This window comes from Panthera pardus, unplaced genomic scaffold, assembly GCF_024362965.1.
Source record: "Panthera pardus isolate Hobbes unplaced genomic scaffold, ASM2436296v1 HiC_scaffold_12, whole genome shotgun sequence".
In the NCBI taxonomy this organism is placed as follows: Eukaryota; Metazoa; Chordata; class Mammalia; order Carnivora; family Felidae; genus Panthera; species Panthera pardus.
In genome coordinates this window covers 40161582-40170886 of record NW_026526677.1, presented here as the reverse complement: position 1 = coordinate 40170886, position 9305 = coordinate 40161582, and the positions used below count along the sequence as shown (strand labels likewise).

General features: G+C 47.1%; 1 non-coding gene across 1 annotated transcript; it reads right to left on the bottom strand.

Annotated features, from left to right (window-relative positions):
* Nucleotides 1-7199: 7199 nt before the first annotated feature.
* Nucleotides 7200-7334, bottom strand: LOC128776333 (small nucleolar RNA SNORA1). The gene has a single exon (XR_008421410.1). It is a non-coding gene; the product is annotated as a small nucleolar RNA SNORA1 (small nucleolar RNA).
* Nucleotides 7335-9305: the final 1971 nt, after the last annotated feature.

Here is a 9305-nt window from a genome sequence, read left to right as displayed (position 1 = left end):
AGAGCCGAGCAGTTGTCCTGCAGAGGTGGGATGGGCCCTAAAACCTAAAATATTTACTCTTCAGCTTTTGACGGGAGAAGTTTGCCACCCCCTGGTCTAGCTGGTGAGTCCCACAGAAGGTTTAGAGACACTTCTCAAGATTACTCAGCCAGGCCTGAAAGGAAATATGAATGCGGAAGCCTCAGTGCCCCAGACTGTCAGGGATGTTCTCAATTAAATGTGCACAAGTAGAGTTGGGATTTGCTAGAACAGGAATCCCTCCCAAGCTAGGACATTGCCTGGCAAATACTGGGGGCCTTCTCCAGCCCTGGTTCCCCCCACTGGTCACAACTGAGCTCCGACTGGTAATGGACGACATGTTCTATCCTAGCCTCTATCTGAAGGTCCTTCCTACACGGCTTACATGGCTAGATAGAGAGAGTAAGGGTCCTGGGATCACGAGGGGGAACAGGATGTAGAGGCTGAAGACTTGGGAATCACTAGCTCAAAGCTTGGTGTTACTACTCATCGAGCCACATAACCTGGAGTGTGTCGGTAGACCTCTCCGAGCCTCACTATCTGAAAGGCAGAAGGAAAACTAGAGCCTTCCTTGCAGGGTAGTAATAAAGATTAAATGCAATAATGTGTGCTGTGTATTCAGCGCAGGACCTGGCGATCCAGAAGAGTAAATAGTAAGCATTTAGTTGTTGTTCCCCTGCGGAACTGGTTTAGGTTTATTCCAGCTTTTCCTGAGTTTCCCAGGACTGGTGGCTATGGGTGTCTCTAGGCCCCTCATGGACTTCACCTTGGGAGTGAAAGGCTCTGACAAGTCCTCTGTTTTGTCTCACTGAAGTGGAAATTTCTATAAAACCCAGAGGCACCACATGCCAAACCAGCCTGCTACGCTCCTGGCATGGGGACCAAATAGTGACTTTGAAAATGTGTGTTTTCCTGGATAAAACCTCTAATTGGACAATTGTAGGTCTTCTGGCTTTATGTAGACTTTATGACTTTGAAAGCTCTTAAGCTGGGGCGAGAGAAAATTTATGAATGGGATTTCTTTATTTCTGTAACACTCTGACTCATGCTGTTGATCCACTTGGGGGGCTGGGCTTCCGTTACTTGCTAATTTCTCTTTGCCAGGTGGTCCTTGCTCTGCCTCAGTGAGCCACAGCCAGTGGGTACTGAGCCCCAGAAGGGGGTCAAAAGGGGCTAAAAAATTGTTCTGGACCCAGATTGATTTCCCAGGCAAAGAAATAGAGTGCTTGGGAATTTCTCAGGGAAGCTCTATAGTTTTTCTCTTAAATTTTGAAAGCTTGTTTTTACCGGGCTGTTTCAGTTCCTCTCATAGGAAACTCTCACTGTCTACATAAGGCACTGGTCTTAGAGAAAGGGCCGATTTCTGGCTGAGGGACGTTTCCTCTGGGTGCCCTCATCCAAGAGCTCGTTTGAAGGTAGGCAATGGAGCTACCAAGATGTGTCTCGATCAGCATACTAATGAGACTGACTTTACTTAAACCGTGTTGGTTAGGGTAATGTACATTTCTAAAACAAACAGATTCCAAAATGGATAAAGGCTCAAACACAATAGAAATTTGTTTCTCATTTACATAGTCATCCAAGGCTGATATTTCTGGTAACAGTGGGTGGCTTTCATCCACCCAGTGATTCAGGAACCCTGGCTCCTTCTACCTTATGGCTTCATCATCCTCTCTAGAGCCTTGAAGTAACCTGCATCTAGCCAATGGAGTTGAAAAAGGGCGCAGGGAAGGCTCACCTTCTTCATATAAGCCTTGGCCCAGAAGTGAGTGTTACCATGCCCTGCATTCCATTGGTGAAGTACACGGCTATACCTAAATGCCAGTGGGGCTGGGGACTGCAGTCGTTTGATGGGAAACCGCTTCACATGGACAACTGTGTGCAAAGGAAGGGGGCACATGAATTTTAGTAGGCAATCAGCAGTATTTGCTATAGAAAGAGAAAAGTATCAAAAGAGAAAAGGCCATCGAAGATTAAATACAGAGAGGATGCCATTGGGTCTAGCACCTGGCCAATAATAAGGACCATAACTATCCTTGTCTGTGAATCCCCATCCCTTAGAGCAGTGCCAAGCATACAGTAGGTGGTGAGTAAATGTCTGTGAAAGAAATAAGTGAAACAGAAATGAGAAAGTGAAAGAAATAAGAAATAAGTGGCCCAGAGTGCAAGGGTTGGCCCAATGTTTCCCCAAAAGGGATCCAGACGCTTATAGTTACTTATTCAATTTACAAGTTGCTTTTATTGAAGGCAGTAAAAAATCATATAAATTTGGGACTGTCCCGGACAATCTAGTGTATAGATGTTGTACCCAAGGTTTCACAGGATTTCTGATTAGAAGATCCCTTCGAGGACATCGAGGCCCATAACTGCAAATGTGTCCCAACTCACAAGCTAATGCAGTGACCGCCTGGCATTGGATTCTGCAGGAAAATGTGCTGTGATTGACTAGTGATGTGTACCACAGGCAAGGGGAAGAACAATATGGTAAGCTAAGTTTTTGACAAATCCTATCAAGCCTAAGATTTCCCCCATAATTTATATATAGGGGCGAGGCTCAGAGAGGAGAGTGGTGGGCAGCTGCCTTTGGAGACTCGTTGGAAGGCCTGGATGAGGAGGTGATTAGAGCCAGGAACTAAGTAGATGATGACAGAGATCGGAAGAAGGTATGCTGGAAAATTCTCTTGGAAATCCAAGGGAGCCAGGGGCTACAAGACTGGTCTATCGTGACTACTTCCGAAAGAGAAAAGTGGAGGCAGAGCACCATTTCAACTCTTTGACTGACATGCTTTCTACTGAGCTTGGTCAGCCTTAGAGGGGTTGTGGTCCAAAGCGTATCTCCCCAAAATTCATATGTTGAAGTCCTACTACCCGGTACCTTGGAATGTGACTGTATTCTGAGACAGGGTCTTTGAAGACGTCATAAAGTTAAAGCGAGGTCATTGGAGCAGACTCCAGTCTAATGTGATTAGTGTCCTTACAAGGAGAGGAGATTAGGACACGGATACGTGAACAGAGGGAAGCCCACGTGAAGACACAGGGAGGAGACGGCCATCTACAAGCCAGGGAGAGAGGCCTCAGAAGAAACCTACTCTGCTGACACCTTGGTCTTAGGTTGCCAGCCTCCAGAATTGTGAGAAGATAAGCTTCTGCTGTTCAAGCCACCAAGTCTGTGGGACTCTGTTATGGCAGCCCTAGCAAAGGAAAAGAAGGGGAAAATGAAGTCTGCTGTTCTTGCCTGCGTTTCTGTCTAGGGCATGTGCCATAAGGCAGACCCATGAGGTCACTGGGCAGTCAGCAGATGGCTCGAGGCCTTCCTGGGCCTCTAGGACTCCCTGGAGTTTAGAGTCCAGCAGGCATCTCATGGTGACCTGGACACAAAGGGCACCATCCAGTCCACGAGCCCCACAACCCATCACCAACTGGTCCCTCCTCTGTCCCTGCCCGTGCTGCCGGCTGGGGGTACAGAGCCACAAGGGTCATGGCTCCCAACCCTGGGTGAGCTCGGTCTGGAGCGAAGAAGAGTAGTGTGTTTCCTGGATCCTAAGGCGACGTTGATGACAAAATACGTTATCAATTCAGCAACGGTGTTTCAGGAGGCAAGAAATACTCCCAAATTAATGAGAAGCACGGGTTGGCGGAACTATCCCGATTTTAGTAGAGTAAAAATAGGACCACCTGCACGGCTTTGAATCAAGAAAGTGGAGTCGATCAATGGTTAGAGTACTGGGTGCTTTGTGCTGTTACGGGGAGGGTGGTGGGGAGGGTGTGATTATTCCTGCCTTGGCGGGAGGTCAGGGCCCTAGAGAGGGGACATCTGAGGAGCAGTGTGCCAGGCCGACAAGTCAGGAAGGGTATTCTCAGCAGAGGGAACAGCACCGGCAAAGGGCCAGGGCGTATGCATATCTGCAACCGTGTACACAGAGGAAGAGACTGAGGTGAGGGTGTTCAGACAGAGCAGCCTGTGAAGTGCCTAGAATGCCATGTCCAAAGCCCACTTCCGCTAGAGCAGAGGGCGAGCAATGAGGCCTCAGGCCAGGAGGGAGCGAGCCCCGGCCCCGTTCAGAACAGCATTGTAGCCAAACCGCCCTGGCAGCTCCTCTCCGTCAGCGGCTCCCAGAGCGGGAGCACAGGTGCGTGGCAACCAAGAGATGGTCTGTGTAAAGCCACTTGCGAGCTGGTTCTGGAAGGCACACTGAGGATGAGGGAGAGAGGGAAGGAGCGCGTCGGGAGGAAGACGCTCTGAGAGGAAATTGCTCTGCCCCTGCTGAGCACCCTGTGGGGTGTGGGGCAAGTCCCTGCTGCCCTCTGGGCCCCCCCTTCCTTGGGACCTGGTAGTGGAAAACCGTGCAGGTGCAGAAGCCAGCTGCGTGGGTTCAAAGCCAGGCTCTCTTGCTTATGATCTTGCTTAGATCGTATTGTTAGATCAGATTGCTTAGATCAGTTGGCCGAATTACATAACCTCTGGGTCTAAGTCTTCTCCTATGTGGAATGGGATAATAATGGTACCTGTTCTTTAGAGTTGCTCTGAGGATTGCATGAGACAATACATGCAAAGCACATTTAACGGTGCCTGGCACGCGTGAAACTCCCCAAATCAGCTATTGTGAAAAGTGGTGGTGATGATGATTGGTTGTGTAGGACTAGCTTAGTGGGTTTTAAATCTTAAACCATGGAACCTTTCTTCCAACATATCTGGAACATCAACGTGCAGAAAAGGTTACATTGAGCTCTTTTTTTTTTTTACTGTTTATTTATTTTGAGAGAGAGAGAGAGCAAGCGAGCCAGCACAAGGTAGGGAGGGGCAGAGAGAAGGAGAGGCGGAATCCCAAGCAGGCTCCGCACCATCATGGCAAAGCCCGATGCAGGGCTCAAAGTCCCAAACGGTGAGATTATGACCTGATCCAAGATCAAGAGTCAGACGCTTAACCGACTGTGCCACCTAGGCGCCCCAAGCTCTTTTCGTTGAGGCAGGAGACCCTGAGCCCAGACCCTCAGCACCCCCTTCCCCAGAGCTGTCTCCCAGCCCAGCGGGGGCACCTCTGCAGAAGCCTTAGGCTGCAGAAAACCAAGATTGAAAGCAGCTGTCCCAGAGGATCTTTGAGGTCCCCCTCAGCTGCTCCTTTTTATCTATTTCTTCCTTCTGTAGCTTGAGTATACATCTGGAAAAACTATCTGTACAGCTCAAAATCATGTTCCAAAAGCATTAGCCGAGCCAGGCCCCGGGAATAGCCCAGTGAGGGCAAAGCAAAGTGGACACGCGAGCAACAATCCTGACTGCAAAGACCCACAGACAACTAAATACCAACCCCACATTTTCTTAAGCCCATAAATTTTTATTTAAGAAAGTTTACATGTTATGATTCATTCCACTGTCCCTCAGAGTCACTTTAGTTCCTGCAAAGTCTGAGTCAACTTATTTTTAAGATAGACCTTTTTGGGGTGCCTGGGTGGCTCAGTCGGTTAAGCATCCGACCGGCTCAGGTCATGATCTCGCGGTTCATGGGTGTAAGCCCCACGTCCGGCTCTCTGCTGACAGCTCGGAGCCTGGAGCCTGCTTCAGATTCTGTGTCTCCCTCTCTCTCCACCCGTCCCCTGCTCACACTCTGTGTGTGTCTCTCTCTCTAAAAATAAATAAACATTAATTTTTTTTTAAAAGATAGGCCTTTTTAAAAGATCTCATGTCTCTTGAATAGACACTTCTCCAAAGAAGACATCCAGATAGCCAACTGACCCATGAAAAAATGCTCAACATCGCTCATCATCAGGGAAATTCAAATCAAAACCACGATGAGATACCACCTTATACCCGTCAGAATGGCTAACATGAACAACTCAGGCAATAACAGATGTTGACGAGGATGAGGAGGAAGATGATCTCTTTTGCATTGTTGGTGGCAATGCAAGCTGGTGCAGCCACTCTGGAAAACAGTATGGAGGTTCCTCAAAAAATTAAAAATAGAACTGCCCTATGACCCAGCAATTGCACTACTAGGCATTTATCCATGGGATACAGGTGTGCTGTTTCGAAGGGACACATGCACCCCCATGTTTATAGCAGCACTATCAACAATAGCCAAAGTATGGAAAGAGCCCAAATGTCCATCAATGGATGAATGGATAAAGAAGTGGTGTATATATACAATGGAGTATTACTCGGCAATCAAAAAGAATGAAATCTTGCCATTTGCAACTACGTGGAAAGAACTAGAGGGAATTATGCTAAGTGAAATTAGTCAGTCAGAGAAAGACAAATATCATATGACTTCCCTCATATGAGGACTTTAAGACACAGAACAGATGAACATAAGAGAAGGGAAGCAAAAATAATATAAAAACAGGTAGGGGGACTAAACATAAGAGACTCTTGAGTATGGAGAACAAACAGAGGGTTACTGGACGGGTTGTGGGAGGGGGGATGGGCTAAATGGGTAAAGGAGCATTAAGGAATCGACTCCTGAAATCATTGTCGCACTATATAGTAACTAATTTTGATGTAAATTAAAAAAATAAAATTAAAAACAGAAAAAAAAAGTAGAAGAAAAAAAGATCTCATGTCTCTACAAGCTGAAACGCAGAAAGTACATTGCTCTTTTGGCTAGTGATCTAAAATGTATTATTCCTTAAAAAAAATAAATAAATAAAATGTATTATTCCTTGGGGCACCTGGGTGGCTCAATTGGTTGAGCATCCAGCTCTTAATTTCAGCTCAGGTCATGATCTCATAGTCATGAGATCAACGAGCCCCACATCGGGCTCGGTGCTGACAGCACGGAACCTGCTTGAGATTCTCTCTCTCCGTCTCCCTCTGCCCCCACTCTCTGGCACAGGCACAGTCTTTCTCACTGTCACTCAAAATGAGTCAATATTTTTAAAAACATATTGTTCCAGGGGCACCTGGGTGGCTCAGTCGGTTAAGCGTCCGACTTCAGCTCAGGTCATGATCTCACCATTTGTGAGTTCGAGCCCCGTGTGGGGCTCTGTGCTGACGGCTCAGAGCCTGGAGCCTGCTTCGGATTCTGTCTCTCTCTCTCTCTCTCTCTCTCTCTCTCTCTCTCTGCCCTCCCCTGCGTGCACCCTCTCTGTCTCTCAAAGATAAATAAACATTAAGAAAAGTATTATGTCATAATACATTTCTAAGATGGAGGTCGTGTTGCTTTCAATTTCCCTCGTGATCTTAGCAAAAAAATTGCAGGTCTCGCTGTCACGGTTGCAAGACATTTACTGAGATGGAAGCATGATCTGTGTCTCAGGTTAGCCCCATTAAGAATTTCTGGACACCGGGACCGACGGTGCCCATTCTCATGGGAAGTGAGGCTTCACCTCCTCAGTTTTTAAGACAAGTTATGTCGACGTGACTGTCTCCGCTGGCCGCGGTCGGCCCTGCCGTTGCCCTGAGTGTGGTGCACCGGGCTTGACTCTCCCCCGCTAAGGGGCTGCGTCTTGTTCCTTCACCTCCAATCCCTGAGCACAGGGTCTGCGTGTAGCAGGCGCCCAATAAGTCAACACTGGGTCCATCGGATGGAGTTGAATCTGGACACCTCTATGAGGTCGACTCCAACCTGGGTTCAGCGATGACCCAGATAGCCTTCGATACTGACCACACAGAAGTTATTGTCAGGGAAGGAAGATAAATAAGTAAGTACAAGTGTGATAGGGTTCCTAACTCACTGTTGAGACTTAAAACTCCAAAGCCCAAGATAACTGTTGTGGGGCTGTGGGACGCACAAGAGACAGAGGTTGCTAGGTGGGACCTCTGTTGTGGGCAACAGAGGTTGCTTCAGGATCTGCTAGGTCTGGGCCTTGGAACGACCCTGGAAAACTTTATCTTGAGGTCCTTAAATGGACCTCAAGGACCTCCCCGCTTCCTGGGAGCCCAGAACCCACTGTGCAGCTCAGCCTGACTGTTTCAGCATAAACAGAAGGCTGGCCCCTTGTTGTGTACTTTGTTTTAACTACACGTGCACTTTCCACATTGCCTTTCAACTCGCCGGGCCTTTGCAGGTTACAGTGAAGGAGCCCAGTCCCCAGCCTGTCATCCAGAGCCCATCTTCACTGACTGCTCTCTGCTTTTCCTTCATCTGCTGTCACTACCCTGGGTCATTGCTGTTCTCCAAGCACTCCCGCCACTTAACCATCAAGTTCTTTCTGTCTGAAATGCCTTTTCCTGTACCGCTATTCCCTTTCACGCCTACTTAACCCTATTCCTCTTTCTTTTAATGTTGGTTGTTTTTTTTGTTTTTTTTTTTTTGAGTGAGAGAGAGAGGGCATGAGTGGGGCAGGAGCAAAGAGAGAGAGGGAGACACAGAATCCAAAGCAGGCTCCAGTCTCTGAGCTGTCAGCACAGAGCCCGGCGCAGGGTTTGAACTCACAAACTGCGAGATCATGATCTGAGCTGCAGTCGGACGGTTAACCAACTGAGCCACCCAGGTGCCTCTCCTACTCATCTTTCAAAACAATCCCAAATGCCACCTTCTCCAGGAAGCCTTCCTAGATCTCCTCAGTTGAAATCCTATAGTCTATCTCCTGTCCTCCCACAGAACTTAGGTTCTGCTTGGGTTTGAGTTATATCTCTTACTTTGGTCACTATGTTATAAGCTTGACTAGAGCAAAGATTTTTACCTTAGTGGTCTTTGTACCCACATATATATATATGAGGTCTATGGATTTGGGCTTCAATTTCTCAGTCTTTCTGGGTATGTGAGCTTAGGCAAGTTATCTAACGTACCTTAGTCTAGCATTCCTGTCAAAAAAATGGTAAAAAAAACAAAACAAAAAACCCTTCCTCATAAGCTTATTGTGAGCATTAAATGAAATGACTTCTATGATGTAATAATGAAAATGACATAATAATCATGACAGCTAATATTGATTAAGTACTCGCTTAGGCACTGATCTAAACTCTTTACCGTTCGCTTAAAACATGGATTTGCAGAAGTTGCAAAATAGTACAGAGTTCCCTCACACCCTCCACCTGGTTTTCTCCAGTGGTTACATCTTACATAATTGTAGTACAGTATAAAAACTAGGAAACTGACATCCTTATGATGGCGTGTGAGTGTGGTTATACGTTGTTTTATCATTTGTGTAGATTTGTGGAACCACCACCGCAATGACGATGCAGATCTATTCTGTCTCGGCAAGGATCTCCCTTGTGCTACCCCTTTATAGGAATACCCAGCCTTCTCCCTTCTTCCATCCCTAACTTCTGGCAACAATTCGTATGTTCTCCATCTGCAGAATTTTGTCGCTGCAACAGTGTTATCTACATGGAATGACATAGTACGTGA